The following is an 18,841-nucleotide window of genomic DNA, read 5'->3' as shown; positions in this document are numbered from 1 at the left end:
AAAGGGAACCCTCTTGCACTGTTGGTGGGAATGTGAACTGGTACAGCCACTCTGGAAAACTGTGTGGAGGTTCCTCAAAGAGTTAAAAATAGACCTGCCCTACGACCCAGCAATTGCACTGTTGGGGATTTACCCCAAAGATACAGATGCAATGAAACGCAGGGACACCTGTACCCCGATGTTTCTAGCAGCAATGTCCACAATAGCCAAACTGTGGAAGGAGCCTCGGTGTCCGTCGAAAGATGAATGGATAAAGAAGATGTGGTTTATGTATACAATGGAATATTACTCAGCCATCAGAAATGACAAATGCCCACCATTTGCTTCAACGTGGATGGAACTGGAAGGTATTATGCTGAGTGAAGTAAGTCAATCGGAGAAGGACAAACATTATATTTGTGGTTTTCATCTAGTTGTAGACTTTATTGTTGCGAAGTTTGCAATATCCTCACATTATCTTTTTTATGTAATAGCATCATGTCTATCATTGATTGGGTTTTTTCTATCCACTTTTAACACATGTGACAATGTCACTCTGTGCATAAAGATGCTTAAGCCACAAACTAAATAATATTCATAACAATAATAAGATTTTAAAGTACTAATATTTTAAATAATAATAAAGTGATATAATTTTAAGGTAATAATAATTTTTAAACCCTAGGATTAATCTCTGATTCATTTTTCTTACCTCCCAGACATAATTTCTCCCAAAGTGCTAAACTTCTATTTTAAGAATAGAATCATTTCTCATCTTCTCATGATCTCCTGTGTTCTTACCCTATTTGGAGCCACTATTATTCTTCATCTGAACCACAACAAAAATCTCCTATCTTGTCTCCTTCTTATCCTGTGCCACAACAATCCCTCATCAGAACAACTGCAGCAATAATATAAAGACATATATAATATTATACTGTCTTTATTGCAATTATAAAGTATTTTCTCCTTGCAAATAGGATGAAATCTAAAGTCCTAGTCCCCTCCCAGCTGTCCCATCACCCTCAAACATTATCCTGACTCTAACACCACAGATTTGCTTTTGCTTTTCTTGTTTATGAAATTTTTTTTTCAAATTGCATCTCATGAGTGGCATTTATTTTTTATTATTTTTTTATAAATTTTTTTATTGGTGTTCAATTTGCCAACATATAGAATAACACCCAGTGCTCATCCCATCAAGTGCCCCCCTCAGTGCCCGCCATCCAGTCACCCCCATCCCCCGCCCACCTCCCCTTCCACCACTCCTAGTTCGTTTTTGAAACTTTAAAAAGGAATCATACAGTAATAATTATTTGTTGCCTGGATTCTTTCCATCAAAATTGTGTTTGTGAGATTCATTATTTTCTGTAGGTCTAGTTCATTCTTGTAGCATTACAGTTTTTCTTTGTGGGAATATACCACTATTTTTGTATCTACTTTACTCTTGACAGGCATTTAAGTAGTTTCCAATTTCAAATGTTTAAAAATGATGCTACTATGAATATTCATGTTCATATATTTTTGTGACTATATGTATATAGTGCTGTTGAGTACATACCTAAAAATGTAATGGCTGGTCAGGGCATAGGGGTATGTTCAGGCTCAGTGAATACTGCTATTTTTTCCAAAATCTTTATCCTACTATTATCTTTATCAATGATAAATGAAAGTTTCCATTTTTCCACACTCTTATTACTCTTGGTGGTGTCTTTCTTTTTTCACATTAGCCATTTCAGTGGCTATGTGGAGGTAATATATTATGATCTCAATTTTCACTTCTCTTACAACTAATGCACTTGAACATTTTATGATAGTTTATTGGAAGTTAGAAAATACTCATTCATGAATTTGCCTGTTCAAGTTGTTTGGATGATTTTCTGTTTCTGTGTCTGTTGGACATGTTTCTCTGTTTCTTGTTTTCTTATTGATCTATAGAAGTGTGTGTGTGTGTGTGTGTGTGTGTGCGTGTGTTCTGGACACAAGTTCTTTGTGAGATATATATATATATCATGAATAGCTTTCCATCTCTGTGGCTTGCCTTTTTGGAATGGTAGCAGTGTCTTTTGATAACCAGAAAAGCTTGATTTTAATGAAATTTATCATTTTGGTCCCTTATAACTACATTTTTTATTCTCTGTTTAAGGAATTTTTTCCTATCAAGATGATGAAGATATTATTCCTTATTTTTTTTAAGTTGCATCATTTTACCATTCAAATGGTATATAATCATCTATAATCCCCCCTAGGACTATAACCCACCTGGAACTAATTTTTGTTTAAAATAATGCAGGGGTCAGGGATGCCTGCGTGGCTCACCAGGTGAGTGTCTGCCTTCGGCTCAGGGCATGATCCCCGGGCTCCCAGGATCAGATCCTGCTTCTGGGTCCCTGCATGGAGCCTGCTTCTCCCTCTGCCTATGTCTCTGCCTTTCTCTCTGTGTCTCTCATGAATAAATAAATAAAATCTTTAAAAAAAATAAGGCAGGGGTCAAGTTGATGTTTTATTTTGGTTTGTTTTTTGTTTTGTTTTGCTTTGTTTTGTTTTTGGCTCCATGAGAATATCTAATCGCTCTGAGCACCATTTATTGAAAGGACCGTCCTTCCTCACCGCACTACAGAGTCACCTGTGGTGTAAATCAAGTAATTTTATAGAATTGAGTCTGTCCCTGGAGTCTCTATTCTGTTCCATTGGTCTAGCATCGATCCTTATAGTAATACCACACTGTCTTAATTACTGCTACATAGATATCTGGTAGTTAAAGTTCTTCAACTTTGTTATATTTTAAGAAATCTTTAACTATTCTTAGTTATTTGTCTTTTTGTATAAATTTCCATAAAATTTGTCAAGTGCTACCAACAAAAATGTGTTATGTTTCGTGTATACATTCAGTATAATGAAATTTTAAAATCGAATTTTTAAATAAGCTTGTCAAGTTCTATCAAAAATAATAGTCTTAGATTCATATGCATTGAATTTATAGGTCAATTTGGGAATAGACAAATGGAAAAACACCTGTGTTCATGCATTGGAAAACTCAATAGTGTTAAAAATGTCCATACTTTCATTACATTTTCTATTAACAAGGGGTCTTTGCTAATATTTGGAATATAGAATACATTAAATTACTTGGGGATTTAGATTTAAGGTATTTAAGGTATCCTTTGTTCTGCCCACAGTATGTAGACTTTCTTAGATCATATAAATCCTGAGTTACAGGTGGGAAGAGATGGTGCCCAGGACTCTGAGATCATTGGCCTGGTCACAAAAGGAGCTCAAGAATGAAAGAGCCTCATAATCAGTGACCAGTGGGGAAGTTCACATTTTATTGCTTGGAAATATGGAGTACCATGTAAGATCCTTGTGTGTCAGTCAGTCCTAAAGAGAGGAGAGTGCAATATTGCTTCATGCCTGGAGCTAAGAGCAGGATGGTGTGACACTGAAGGAGGAGAGTTAAGCCAAGCTCCAGCACTCGGGACAATTTCAGAGGGGAAAGACTCCCCTGTACTGGAGAATCCTCTTCCATTTAACCTTCCAGTTGATAAACGGATAGTGCACTAACCAGATGTCTGTCTTGTTGCAGAGTCCTTTCACTATGAATGTCCACATATGTCTCCTACTAGACTATGAGTTTTTCTTGGGCCTGGGCTGAGCCTTAATCTTTACTGTATCCTCCTCTACTCACAGACTTGGCCCCAGCAGGTGCTCAATGGTTGTTGGGTAAATGACTTTAACTTCATTTGACCTCAGACATGAGTGCTAGAGGGGGTGTGTATGGTGTGTATGGTAACTTATTTATTCTATATGGGATGTGGAGAGGAGATACTCAGAGGGAATGCAAAGTATATTAAGAACTAGCCCTGGTATTCCTAGAAATGACCCTATCTCTGGGCATGCCAGCCCAGGGACTTCTTTCTTCGTCCTTCTTCATATCTACCCAAACTTCACTGGAGGGCAAGGTACACTTGAAGAAAACACATCTGGCCATATATCCCTCTACCCCACCCATCACATACTCATACTAAATCCTTCCAAAGGAAATAGAAATGTTACTCACCAAAAAGCTGCTAAACTAGAGTTTTGCATGTAAAAAGGGAGTTTGTCAAGTGTCTTTAAGAATTGATTGAGACATTGGAACACCAGGAAATGGTAGGAAAACGCCTTCAGTTTCCTCTTGCCCAGGCTGAGCCCAGGATACAAGGACCCTACTCTAGGCTTCTTTATGCACTCGAATCCATGAGGCCTATAACAGCCTCGAAAGGCAGGTGAGTTTGGGTGGGGGGACTGCCTCTGTTCTATGGGAGAGGAAGTTCTCAAAGGGGCCATGATGGGTTCCCACTAGAGGAAATGAGAAGTATGTGTAAAGTTATGGTTTGAGGAATATGGACAAGGAAAGACAGATAATCAGAAATAGCAATAGGAGCAGAAAATAAAGACCAGGTGGAGAATACAGTGAGCCATAGAAGTGAGATGGAGATGCAGAAAGTCAGGAACCCACATTAAGAGTCAATAAACTAAGATCTGTAGGGAAATGCAGCCACTGCCCATCTCTGCAAATAACCTTTCTTGGAACACAGGTGTGTGCATCTGTTTATATGTTGTCTATGCCTTCTTTTACACAACAATGGAAGAGTTGATGGAGTTGTGACAGAGACTGTCTGGGCTGACAAGCCTAAAATATTTACTATCTGGCCCTTTACAGGAAAAGTTTGCCAACTACTGTTCTAAAATATAAGATAAATTGAGATTAATGAAATTAAAGGTATAGATTTAAAAAAGCTCCAGGTCAACCAAATGATGCTTATAGAGCTGAGGCCAGAATTTAGCTTTCATAATCCTTAGTCTTTGTTCTTCCTTATGCTCTACCCTGACTATTTCTCCTGTTTCATGGCCAAGCTTCTGAGCCTGTCAGAGCACAATTGGCCATCTAGTGAGTATCTGAGCTGGGGTCTCCTCCTGGGGCCTGACTAGGGTCTCCTCCTCGCTCTGGCTTTGCTCTGGAGTCTAATTTTAAGACCATTGATTCCAAGGGATGTTCATTGTCCTTGAAGAAACAGTGATCACATAAAGTAATCAGGAATGACACAGGACTAGGGAAGTTGCTGAAGAGGGCAGAGTAAGGGGAAGAAATGCCTCGGCATCAAATAGGGGCACTATCCACTGAAAGGAAATGTTTAATGGTATCTGGAAGAAGTGCAGTCCAATATCTCCACATTAGACTGTTTCAACAGGTCTTTAAAAAACATTAGCAGGTGCTCTGCTGTCTCTGAACCTGCTTTTCTTAAAACTGACTATTCTAAAGACAATTTACCTTGTATTTTCAGGAACATTTTCCTGATACTTTCCAAATCTTTTCTTTCCCTGGACTCAATTCAGAGTGAACATGTGCTATTCAAAGCCCAAAGCACCATCTAGGCAACAATTCTCCTGATGGGGTGGACAGGGCAAACACTGGGCATCTGCAGGGAAGCCTCTAAGAAAATTCTCTTTGTTGGCTGCTGTGGTCCATGGAGGCGCCTGTGGAGTGGGTGTTCTTGGGAGGGAGTGAAACATGGTTTCATAACATTGATATTAAAGAAAGGAGTGACAGGAGAGGGTATGTGTTAATTTGGGAATAATCTCCTCTACTGATACGGTCTCATTCTAAAGGGCCTTGCGTCTTTGTTTCCGTTCATCTTCAACCTAAGGAAAATGTCCTATCAGTAGCAGCAATAATGTAAAGTCCTCTAGCGGCACCCTCCCCAGGTCCCTAAGCCCTGCCCTCCTCAGATCCCTGAGCCCTGCCCCCTAAAGTTTCCTGAAGCATGTCCTCCACCCTCCATCCAGTCAAAGTGTTCTCCTGTTAAGTGTCCTCCCTGCCACCAGGAATACCTGCCAAAGCAGAAGTGACAGCTTTGAAGCCACCCTCCCTGGCTTGGCCATGAAGATACCATCCCTCCTGCCCCCACTCCATCCCCTCACTTTCAGCAACAACAAGGAATACACAATACTTAGAAGATGCTATTCTCTTCAGACTCAAGAAAAAAGATATTATAGTCTATGGGTTTGCTCCCCAAATCAGCAACTCTTTCCAAGGTGCAGGAGACTACAAGGTGTAGACAGAAGTTCTGAAACTTTTCCAGAGTCCTGACCTGTTCTGCCCTTCTCCCTGACTGCTGTGGTCCTGCAACTGGCTGCTCTGCCACACTGCCTCCTGTTGGCGATATGAGGTCACTACAGGATATGGATTTCCTTGCGGATCAATCTGCCTCTATGATTCAACATGATGAAGGCTTCCAGGAGCAAACATGGTGGAAAAATTAAAGCAAGAAAACTGTTTAAATCAACCAAAATTGGGCAGTCCGGGTGGCTCAGCGGTTTAGCGCCGCCTTCGGCCCAGGGCGTGATCCTGGAGACCCGGGATCGAGTTCCACATCGGGTTCCCTGCATGGAGCCTGCTTCTCCCTCTGCCTGTGTCTCTGCCTCTGTGTGTGTGTGTCTCTCATGAATAAATAAATAAAACATTTTTTAAAAAATAAAAATAAAAAATGAATCAACCAAAATTTTTCCAGAGCTCTTCAGAGCACACCTCTACACTTCTCAGTAAAGGAAATGAGTTGTATTTTTATTTCCTTCCTAATGACTTCCACAACCCCTAACAAAGCTCCTCTAACCCTAACTCACACCCCTTTCTGCCCACTAAAGTAATCCAGACCCTACAACGTTCCTTCCTCCCTCCTTCTCAATAAAAGATCTTTTTTTTATCTCTGATTAACCACGTCTCTGCTTCCTTGCTGGGGCTAAGAGAAAGCCACAGAGGGACAAATAAGGGTCTAAATGGGAAGAAGACACTGAGCAGGAAATGATTGGTAGGATCTTGGGAGTGATTTGGGACTCCTGGAGAGGGGATGGAGATCCAGCACAAGCCAGCAGGTCTCCTTTTCCTTTCTGGCCACCCATCCTCAGTGTCTCAAAGCACCAGCTGTCTCCCAAGCTCACGTCTGCATCCAGCACCTATCATTTCTTGGGAAGGACTTGCCACACAGAGGAAGTATAGAGTGCTGGCAATTGAGCCACCAACTGGTGTCAGGGCTGCAGGCTGGACTGAGATGGGTTCTTCAAGGTCCTGAGGCCAGAATTGCCATCCTGGCTCATGCAGCATGCAGGAGATGTGCCCAGAGAGGCTTATCCATTGCAGTGGTTCTCCACCAAATTGGTGTTGGAAAGGATGTTTACCTTTAAAATCATTGAAGAATTCAAAGAGCTTTTGTTCTTGTGAATTTTTTTCTATTCCTATTTCTTGTATTAAAAATTAAAGCTGAGAAATTTTTAAAACACTTTATGAACAAGTAGGCATTGTACTAGCTGTCATAGTGATGATGTCACCAAATGCCATATAGTCTCTGCAGTCATTTCTAGTGTAGATTCGTGGAAATGGGTGTGAAATAAGATCTTAATATCATTTTGACAATATTTTGACTCATAGGCCCCATTGAAGCATCTTGAGAACCCCCAACATATCCATCCACCTTGAGAACCGCTGGTCTAGTGAGTCACTATGGGGCAGGGTCCCTTAGCCTGAGCCAATCTAATAATACAGGTATGGGAGGACCCATGAAGTTCTTCTGGGGTTTCAGCCTCAGCTTACTGGGGATAAGGGGAGCACTTATATCTGTCGTTTAACCACTCACTAAATCGAGTTCTGTACTTTCAACAGTCAGTGATTAGCAACAAGAAAGTGTCTGAGACTGATAAAACTTGGAGATAAAAAGAAGAGGAAATGGTATCTCTCTAGAGAAGCTCCTCAGTGGTCTGCTGGGGTGGTAGGGACAGGTATGTGCTGTACGGACCATTAGATTCCACCTAACAAGGCCAAACATCATAGAGCAGAGGGTTGCTGGGGGATATACAAACATGGGAGGTGGAGAAGATAGAGTAGAAGATGACTCTCAAGTTGTCTCTGCTTTGTAGATGTATAGTAGATATTTTCTTAAAAACTTCCAAAGCTTAGAGTCTATTTTTTAAAGATTAGCAGGGAGAATTTCTTAAATGACTTTAAGCTAAAACTATTGCCTGGGTAGGTAAGAACCTCTATTCATTCACTGCTCTGCCCAAACCACTGAGGGATTTCACCTCCTGGGAACTGGTGGCATCGAAAGATCAGAGACCTCTGAGCTCTACTTAGGTTAGGAGCACAAGATGCAGACTAGGCTGTGCTTTCCATTTTTTTTTATTTTGAGAGATTAGGCATAAGAAATCTTTCCGGGGATCCCTGGGTGGCGCAGCGGTTTGGCGCCTGCCTTTGGCCCAGGGCGCGATCCTGGAGACCCGGGATCGAATCCCACATTGGGCTCCCGGTGCATGGAGCCTGCTTCTCCCTCGGCCTATATCTCTGCCTCTCTCTCTCTCTGTGTGACTATCATAAATAAATAAAAATTGAAAAAAAAAATATTTAAAAGAAAACTTTCCTGGCCCCCTGATGGTCCCAGGAGCCTTCCTGGTGAAAAGAAGGATGCAGAATCCGTCTATGAAGACAGCTGGAGAATGGAAGATTGGATAAACTGCTATGGGAGGGTGAACGCATAGGAAAGTTTTAGAAAGAGACAGAATCCCCTCTATATCATCCCTGGAGGTGACACTGGGAGGGGGGTGTCAGAAGGGCTTCTGTGAGGAGGAGCCTGTGTGGATGAGCCCATGGTGTGGCACCTGTCAGTGTAAAGTGGTAACATCTGCCTTTATTTCCAGATGTAAACAAAATAATTTTGGAGGGCTTTCAACTTTTTTCCCTGAGCGATTTTTTTTTCTTGGAGTCTTGTTTTTGAGTGAAGAGAAAAATCTTAACATAAATCTTGGATGGAATTGCAGCTCTAAATAGTTCAGAGTTCTATAGTTTTATTTCATGGAAGAATAAATCCCTCTCTGTGGCATAAATTTAAAAAAAAACAACAACAACTAAGCTTTCACAGCATGTCGCTCAAATTTCCAGCTGAAATCCCTGTACTTTAACTCTGTGCCTGCGTGTCTATAGCCCTACCCCATCTTCACCTAGACAGTGAGATTCCCCTGGGGATGATCTCTGCATCTCCACACCACCCCTCTACAACTGCCCCCCAACACACACACACACTGTCAGGCCTCTGGTAGAGGCTCAATAACTTTAACTAAACCATCTGATATTCATTTGATCCTAAAGCTCAGAGCTAGAACGGTATATGTTAAGGTTTGATAGTAGTTTCATGTTATGTACCTGAAAGAAATAATGGGGTTGTGCTGGGGGATGAGAAAGATCCTACATCTCAGCCCTGATTCCCTGTAGGTCTGTCTCCTGGGGACAAGGGATTCAGCTAGTCCTGATGCTCATCTCTTTGTAGACCCCAGGTCATCCCAGGCCTTGGGTACAGCTGAGCAAAATGTGCCTGTCTCCATTCCCCCTTCACTCCCTCACCTCCATCCAGAGCTAGTGGCATCAAGCAGCTGCCAAGCAGAAGACCCACCCAGAGCTTAGAGCAACAATATCTCTGCAGGTCTATGAATACCACATGGACACTGGAGTCACTTGATACAGGGGCCTGGGTGCCCCTGGGCACTGGGCTCCCCTCAATGAGAAGATATTGTAGACAAGGGAACCCTAGCCCCAGATCACAGATGTCATTCTGTGAACCTGGGCTACAGCGTACTTGCTCGGTTCCCCATGCTTTGCTCTTCCTTCACAACTATCTGAAGCTTGCACTCAGACTAGGGTAACAAAAGCCTATGGTTTTTATTGAGTGGTATTTCTGATGTTCAATTTTGACTCTTTAATTGTATTACAATTTAAAAAGAAAAGAAAGTAAAGTATTAACTTTCCTGCAGAAGGAGAGATAAGATTTTATTTATTCATTTTTATTTATTTCTTCATGAAAGACACAGAGAGAGAAGCAGAGACATAGGCATAGAGAGAAACAGATTCCCTGCAGGGAGCCCAATGTGGGACTAGATCCCAGGACCCTGGGATCACAACCTGAGCCAAAAGCAGCCGCTCAATCACTGAATCACCCAGGCGCTCCCTTTTTTTGTTTTGTTTTTGTTTTGTTTTTGTTTTTGTTTAGAGACAAGATTTTATTTATTTATTTATTTTTTATTTATTTATGATAGTCACAGAGAGAGAAAGAGAGAGAGGCAGAGACATAGGCAGAGGGAGAAGCAGGCTCCATGCACCGGGAGCCCTATGTGGGATTCGATCCTGGGTCTCCAGGATCGCGCCCTGGGCCAAAGGCAGGCGCCAAACCGCTGCACCACCCAGGGATCCCAGAGACAAGATTTTAAAGTAACCAAAGATAGTACTTATGGAGAAGAGAAATAGCCAATAAGTCTAATGGAAAAGACAAAATATCTTCAGAACCGGCACAAATGAAAAGAAAGAAGAATGTATATGACATCTTAAAATTCATCCAGTTCTGCCTCCAAACAAATTACATATTCTCTATCCATAGGCTTCTAAATGATGATTTGTCCCTTACTTGAATATTTGCTGAGTCAGATAGCTCATTAACTTAAGAGGAGATGCTAAGTTGAGGTTAGAATAGCCTGTTAGGGACCTCATCTTCAATTCCTACCACTTAACTCCCATTCACTTTGCTCCCACTCTCTGGAAAATTTGGGAGCATTCTTCAAGAGAGACAGCCATGTCTCTCGTGTAATTTTATGCTCCTCCAAATCTTTGCTTTCTGCAACTAAAAATTCTCAACTCAATTTTTCCATTTCTTAACAGGCACTACTTTGTTCTCCTCAAATTTGTTGCCTTCTCTCTTAGTCATTGCAATGAGACCACGATCCTCTTAGAGGGCAGAATGCAGAACTGGTCCTAGGGTAGATGTGGGAAGACATGGGCATCCTGGTGTAGTCCCAGAGGACGCCCCTTGATTGAGAGCCCACTGTGTGGAGGCCAGAGCGGGCCGGGAGTCATAGTTGTTTGTGAGAAGGTTGGAGAGACCTGAGTCCCTAAGGATGAGGAAATGCATGAAGGAGAGAGTACTTACCCCATGTGAATACTCACTTCCTCTACTGTTGCTGCTACAGATCAGAAGTTTATCTATCTTTTGCACGTTATCATCAGTCCAGGAAAGATATCCTGCAGCAGCAACCACAATGCACGGTTCCCTGCCAGCCGCCTTTCAGGTCCCTGAACCCTACTCCCCATCCTCAGCTGGCAGAAGTGCACCCCCACCATGCTAATAGGAAACCACCAAGGCAGAAGTGACTCCTCAGAGGCTCCCTGCCCTCAAAGAGCTAGGCATTTAGTTGCCCCCTGCTCTTCTCCAATTCTTTTCTTCTGGCACTGACAGAACACATCAACCAGCACAGGAGTGATTTTCATCTACTCAAGGAGAAACATAGACCACAGAGCACGGATCTATCAACAGTGCCCTCCCACCACCTCCTCCAAGAAACAGCAAGAATTGGCCAAGGGGCCATGGTTTAGGCATCCTTCCTGAACACTATTCTCTATTTCCAGTCTGCTATGGGCAGCACCTGTCAATTCTCTTGGCTGCTGCCTCTGCTATCACAGCTGCCTCTGTCGGCTCCTGAAGATGATTCAAACTGTGAATTAACTATCTTTCCTTAGCTCTCTGCACCCCTGGTTTTCACCATTCTGGGGAACTTGAGTAACCAAGATGATTAAAAATAGCCTGTAGCCAAGAAAGTAAAACTATCTTAAACAATGTAAAATTCTTCAGAATTTCCTCACCTTTTAATTCTTCACCCTCAGCCAAAACGATTTCATATTTCCTATTAATCACTTCCTCTCCTCTTAAGATAGCTCAGCCTGCACTCTGCCCCTGGCCCTTCCAGGATTCCTTGATGTTCCCTCCTATAAAAGTGATGTCTCTGAACATTCCTGACCCTGTCCTCTTCCTGGGCATGAGGAAGGGGGAAATGTTCCCACCAGGGAGGAGTGACCTAGGTAGATGAGTAGATCCTTAGGGGATATCCTTAAAAGATCCTGGGGACAGTAATGGGCCACTGAAGTGTGAGGAAGGGGTGCTGCTAAATTAGAAACAGTGCTCTGGTCCACAGAGACTCCTCTCATTATCCCACAGGAGGACCAGCCGCCTCCCTCCCAAGTGCCCCCTCCCTAGGAAAAGCATACGGAGTGGTGGGCAGGGGAGGGCGCTGTGGCCTCGGGAGGTAGGAGCTTCAGCTCTAAGTGGGGACTCTGAAATGTGAACCAGCCCTGCCTGGGGCTTCTCCTGCAGGTGGCTGTCAACCCAACAATGCCTTCAGCCGGGCCTCTGGGATGTCCAAGCCTGAGAAAGACATAGAGTCCAGGAAGTCCAATGTGGCAATGAAGAGTTCAGAGAACTGCCTGTCATTACTGTCTCCTCTGATTTCATGAAGTAACATGTGTATCGTCTGAGCATTTCATTATTCTCATTTGTCAAATTCACTGTTAAATGGTGTCTTGTCCAATCAAATGACAACAATTTACTAAGCACCCTGAATTATGTGTTGGAGATACAAATGAAAATAGCCCAGGGCAGCCCGGGTGGCTCAGCGGTTTGGCGCCGCCTTCGGCCCAGGGCCTGATCCTGGAGACCCGGGATCGAGTCCCGCGTCGGGCTCCCTGCATGGAGCCTGCTTCTCCTTCTGCCTGTGTCTCTGCCTCTCTCTCTGTGTCTCTCATGAATAAATAAATAAATAAAATCTTAAGAAAAAGAAAGAAAGGAAGGAAGGAAGGAAGGAAGGAAGGAAGGAAGGAAGGAGAAAGAAAGAAAGAAAGAAAGAAAGAAAGAAAGAAAGAAAGAAAGAAAGAAAGAAAGAAAGAAAGAAAAGAAAAGAAAGATAATAGCCCAGGACCTCTCAGAGAAGTCACCAGTCTTCCAGGTTGGGGAGGGTGAGGTGGGGACAGACCTGTGAACTGACCATTATATAGTACTCAGTCCAGAAAGTCAAACAGGGGTGCTGAGCATGCATGAGACAGGCAGGGAGGGGGTGGGAAGGATGCACACTTCAAGGAGGATCTCGAACAAGTTAGATAATAAAAGTTGATGGTCAGAGAAGGAAGGGAAGGGCATTCGACACAAAGGGAACAACCGATAGAAACTAACTCAATTATTATCCCCCCCATTCCATCAGAATTTTATCTATAACTTCCTCTAACAAGTATCTACCAGTTGCCTCTTTTTTTTCTTTTTCGCTTGACTTTGCTCTTAGAACTGGATAGTGAACATCACTGTGAAGCAGAGTGCAAGGTGGGTAGACGAAGAAGCCAACAGTTTTACTGCTTCAGTACAGCTGTCTGATCTCTATCAAAGCTAATTTCAGAGGCAAGTGATAATTGGAATTTTGACCTGCACTTACCCAGGAATCAAGTCAGTGGTACCAAAACCAGTCCTGGGGTTATTCCCCAAGTGCCTGAATGACTGTTTAGTACAGAGAACCCAAACAGCTGGAATAATCAGCAAATTAGCTCCCTCACCTTGGGTAAGAACTATTGTGGAAGAAAAGAATAAGGCAATTTCCTGGAACTCAACCCCACCCCCACCCCCACCCCCACCCCCAACACTATCACCACCTAAATTAGAAATGAAAAGGCAAACTTTCTTGTCTGGAGGTATCACAGAGATTGGCCACTTCAAACACTTGAAAGGCACAGGAATCTCTCTCTTTGGCATATATCCATGGAATCTCCTGCTCTTCTTCATGTGCCAGTGTGAGACCCTAACCCAGCTCACAGTAGTCATCAGTGGATGCTTGTTGATTATACAGCAATTTCAGAGAAGAGTCAAAATAGATACATGTTGCTAAAAGGGATTAAAGGCAAATTAGGTGATATACACAAACTTTAATCATTCATCAAATAGGCAGTCTCTGCTCCCAAGGGTCCAGGGAATTGCAAAATGGGGCAGAGGACAGGAAGATTTTACAGGGTAAAGAATAAGGAACAAGGAAGAGAAAAATAGAAAATGAAAGTGGAACAAGGAAATAAGTATAGAGCCCAGAGTTGACGTGGCATTTGGAGGTTGGCTCTTTCTCTGGAGATGCTCTTTCTGGTCTAGAAGAACATTGACAGGGACACACAGATGATCAGTTTCTGTGTGTTGGTGTGGCCCGGCCCGCAAAAGCAGTTCCATCTTGGGCCTGAATATCCATCTCACACCATGGGCCCAGTGTGAGTGCAGATGGCAAAATCTGGGGGCTACACTCCCGAAAACCCCCACGTCTCCTTCTTGTGGTGGCCTGTTCCAGGCCTCGGCAATATTAAATCCTGAAGAGGGGACCAATGTTAGTTTTTACCATTTCAATCTGGCCAAGAGTAAGTCAAGAGATGGTCTGGTCTGCAAATATTTATTAATTCCTCAAATATTTATTAAGGAGAAAAGGGGGTGGTTATGTATGAGTTTCCCGCACACAGATTCCTTTGAGCCCAACTTCCTCCACTAGAACCTTACACATGGTGTCTGCAGGTTTCTATTCACCCTTGAAGTGACGTAATGACACGTACCCTTCTAGGCTGCAGTCTGAGTCTCTCCATTTGGGTTTCAGTTTCAAGAAAGCCAGTGGGAGTGACAGCTCCACATACGACTGGGTTTGTTCTTAACTGGCTCAGGGGCTGAAGGAGGAGCCACTTTCTTACCTGGTGGGGAAGTGATGTAGAGTAACGTTAAACAGCTGTGGGCCAGCAGTGAAGGCTTTGTTAGTGGGCAGTATGAAAACCTGAAGGATTTTTATGTAACTAAGGAGTGTTCTATGCTTTATTTTTTAATATGATGTTTAACTTTTTATTTAAATTTAATTAATTAACATATAGTGTATTAGTTTCAGAGGTAGAGTTCAATGATTCATCAGTTGTATATAACATCCAGAGCTCATTACATCAAGTGCCCTCTTACTGCCCCATAATCCCTCACCTCCTCTCCAGCAACCCTCCATTTGTTTCCTATGATTAAGAGTCTCTTATGGTTTGTCCCCCTCTCTGATTTCATCTTGTTTTATTTTTCCTTCCCTTCCTCTATGATCCTCTGTTTTATTTCTTAATTTCCACATATGAGTGAAATCAGATGATAATCGTCTTTCTCTGACTGACTTATTTCACTTTAATTCTGCGACTGATTTTGCTCCTCAGGTCCTATTATAGAAGACCAGGAGATAGGCGGTGAGGGCTCTCTCTAACTAACTTCTCTGGACACAGAGGCAAACGTGCTGGTGAGGAACCCAGTGAGCAGCAAATGGTTTTGTGTGCATACCTGCTAGTTGAGAGCAGAGCTATCAGGTATTTCAAGAGAAAGGGAAGTAAACCCTAAATCACTCACCAAAATCATAAATTCTGTTCAGGAATCTTTGACTCCCACCTTCTATCACATTAGGCTTTGCCCTGGAATTTATAGCGTGTGTGTGTTGTATATGTGTAGTGTGCCTGCATGCTCATATATAAACATGTGTGCATGTGCATTTGAGTGTGTATTTGCATGTGTACATCTCCGAGTTTATGAGTGTGTGTGCGTGTTTTTCAAGCTGCTAGTGGGATTAAGGATTATCTGATTTTAACTGCTGTGATTAATTTTTCTGTCTATTTGGCTGGGCCACGGTACCCAGATATTTTGTTAAGCATTATTCTATATGCTTCTAGGCATATAGTTTTTAAGATAGGATTAATATTTAACTCCATAGTCTTTGAGTAAAACAGATCAGTCTACATAATGTAGGTGGGCCTCATAGAAAAAAGACTGACCTCCCCCAAGGGAATTCTGTTAGCAAACTGTTTTTGAACTTGAAGTACAAACTCTTCCCTACATCTCCACCCTGCCTGCGCATTTTGAACTTGCCAAGACTTCACAGTCACACAAGCCAATGTCTTTAAAAGATATATATATGCACATCTTATTGTTTCTGTTTCTCTAGAAACTCCTGAATAATACATCTACCCAAAATAAAAAGTAGAGAGGAAGATGTTTGGCACAAGACTTAAAGGGAACTTTGGAATGAATAAAGAAGATATGGTATATATACACAATGGGATATTACTCAGTCATCAGAAAGGATGAGATCTTGCCATTTGGGGACAGCATGGATGAACCTAGAGGGCATTATGCTAAGTGAAATAAGTCAGACAAAGAAATGCAAAAACCATATGATTTCACTTATATGTAGAATCTTAAAAAACAAAACAAATGAACAAACAACAACTAAAAAGGGAAAGGAACTCATAAATACAGAGAACAAATTTGTGGTTACCAGAGGGGATGGCCAAAAAGATGAAGGAGATGAAGACCTACAAACTTCCAAGTATAAAATAAACAAGTCATGGGGATATAGTCAATATCATAATAAGTGTGTGTGGTGACAGACAGTGACTACACTTTCCCTGGTGAGCATTGTGTAATGTATAAAATTGTTGAATCATTATGTTGTACACCTGAAACTAATATAACGTATGTCAAATATACTGATTAAAATTTTTTACAAATAAAAAATAGGGAATCTTGGTCACACAAAAGAAGCATGGGGGATGGAGGGCTGAAAGAAATTGGATAGTACAGCTCAGCTTCAAAGAGTCCACCCCTCTCATGACCCTTCACTGCGGGTTTCCACATTCAAACAAACTGCCCTGCTGGAGCCTGAGGGGGTGGCCACGGACTGACTCAGCCTAGGCTATCCTTCTTAAGGAGAAGGATATGTCATTAATCACCAGGAAGAGCCAAAGTAGGATTTTCTGGATAGAGAAGGAGTTTGACAAGGGTTTCTAGGAACTGAAGAGCTACACCTAGAACCAGGAAGTTAGGAGGAATCGCAGGTGTTCTCCCAGGCAGGGCTGACACCACAATAAAAGGGCCAGGGCTGGACCCTCCTCAGCCAATTTGGATCTATCCTTGCAGGACAGGTGCACTTGGAGAGGCAGGTGAGTGAAGTGGCTCAGCCACCCGGGGAGGCACCTCGTACCTCCCAAGGCCTTCTAGGGGCCGCAGTGGATGCTGAATGTGGACCCTGACTTGGATTTCTCAGTGGGTGTGATGGGAAATGGAAGTTAGTATTGATAAGGATGGGTGAGTTAATGGATAGACATGTGGATTCACAAATAGAATATATAGAATGATTTTCTTTGAGAAATTTGGATACCATTCATTGTAATATAACATGATTCAGTGAGAAAAATGCATGCTATAAATGTTAAATGACCTTCCCAAAGTCCTAGAGGAAGGATGTGGAAAGTCAGGACAAACTAGACAGTGGACATCCCAATTTTCAATCTAGCACTCCTTCATTTTCCTTAGTTTGGGTAAAATTACAGGCTAAGTAAGAAAGTAGGCTTGGGTGAAACCCTTAAGTTAAAACAAAACTTAACTAAACTAAGATTGTATGCTAATATTCCTATATTCCAGGATTTGGATGTTAAGCTGCAAGATGGCTCTTGCTTACAGCTTGCTTGCTTTGGACAATGAAGTCGGGGGCAGGGGAGGCTATAATACACCCCTCAAACATCATCACTGAGTGAGCTAAGCAGGACAGGATGCTCAGAACAAAATAATATGGAAGAGATAAAGGGTTAGGTACGGGCCATAGAAAGGAGCCTATCCTTAGGTCAGACCCTTGACCTTGTCCAAGACTGTGACCAGAAGGAGCTCTGGAGAGGAAAAACAAAGGTAGTTGGTTTATTCCTCCTCACACAGCTAGTCTAAGTTGGCAACAAGGGGTCAACAGCCAAGTCTATCTGACCTATGTTCCCAGTTTCTTGATTTCACACTTGGTTATATTGTTGATGCTAGACCTGCTGGCCCCTTCCCCTAAGTTAGGCACTAGACTTCGAGTGCCATAGACCAGGAGTCCTATAGTCCTAAAGTATTTTCTTATTTGGAAGCTGCTACCCATGCTTGGTCCTATGACTTGACAAATGTTCCAGAAAGTTTGACAGGAAGGTTGTCCCTGAGAATAGGATTGTGGTAATTTGAGGCGGTACCAACAAAAAAAGAAAACGAACACAACAAAAAAAAAGTATTTCCTCTTTCTTACAGATTCTCTTCAACTAAGAAAGATGTCTTTTCAGCAACAACAATGCAAAATCCCTTGCCAGCCCCCTCCCCAGGTCACTGAGCTCTGTCCTCCCCACGTCCCTGTGCCCTACCCTTCCCAAGTCCCTGTGCCCTGCCCTCCCAAGGGGCCTGAGCCATGTCTTCCACCCCCTAGCCAGCAGAAGTGTTATCCTGTGCAGCCTCCCCCTTGCCAAGAATACCTGTCAAAGCAGAAGTGACTCCTCTGAAGCCACCCTCCTCAACCTGGTCATGAAGCAGATGGATTCTCTTTCCTCTCACTGTAGATTCTCTTTTCACCTAATAACATGAAACCATATATGGTCCCAGAAGAGGCTACTTCTCCAAATTCAAGGTGAATCATGAAACCACGGTTTATCTACCAGCTTTTCCCATCTACCCCAGACAGCAGACGTTGGCTGGATGTGATGTTCTCAGGGCCTTCCTTGGAGCTTGGACAGGTGTGTGCTTCTCTGACTACCATCATCTACAGTGGGTCATTCTTCCACCACAGCACCCTCTCTTCACAATGCCGTTGGTCTCACCATGACAACTTCTACCTCCGGAAGCTGAAGAAGAATCCCACAAAAGAAAGAAAACATTAGCTTTTCTTTAGGTTTCACAAAGGAAAACAGAATTCTCCTAAATTATCTTAAAATTCACATGAGAAGACACTCTCCTCTTCTACATGCCACAGAGCAGTTGTTGAAGCCACCTACCTTCCCTACGCCTCCCTACTCCATCTCTCATGGCTAGGTCGACGCTTCCTGGGACCAACCCCTGGCTCTGCAGCCCCTTCCCCTGTCCCACTGGAGTCATGTCCCTGCCTCTCTGTGTGATCCATTAAAAATATTATCCCTGAGGAATCTTGACTTTTG

General features: G+C 42.7%; 1 long non-coding RNA gene across 1 annotated transcript in view; it reads left to right on the top strand.

The window, feature by feature from the left end:
• Positions 1–306: 306 nt before the first annotated feature.
• LOC140600616 (uncharacterized) overlaps positions 307–18,841 on the top strand; it is a 487,558-nt gene continuing 469,023 nt past the window's right edge. Inside the window, exon 1 of the long non-coding RNA XR_012003803.1 lies at positions 307–364. This is a non-coding gene — a long non-coding RNA (uncharacterized lncRNA). The remainder of the gene's footprint in view (positions 365–18,841) is intronic.

The sequence above is a fragment of the Canis lupus genome, chromosome 12, assembly GCF_048164855.1.
Source record: "Canis lupus baileyi chromosome 12, mCanLup2.hap1, whole genome shotgun sequence".
Classification (NCBI taxonomy): Eukaryota; Metazoa; Chordata; class Mammalia; order Carnivora; family Canidae; genus Canis; species Canis lupus.
This window is presented reverse-complemented; position numbering and strand designations above follow the sequence as displayed.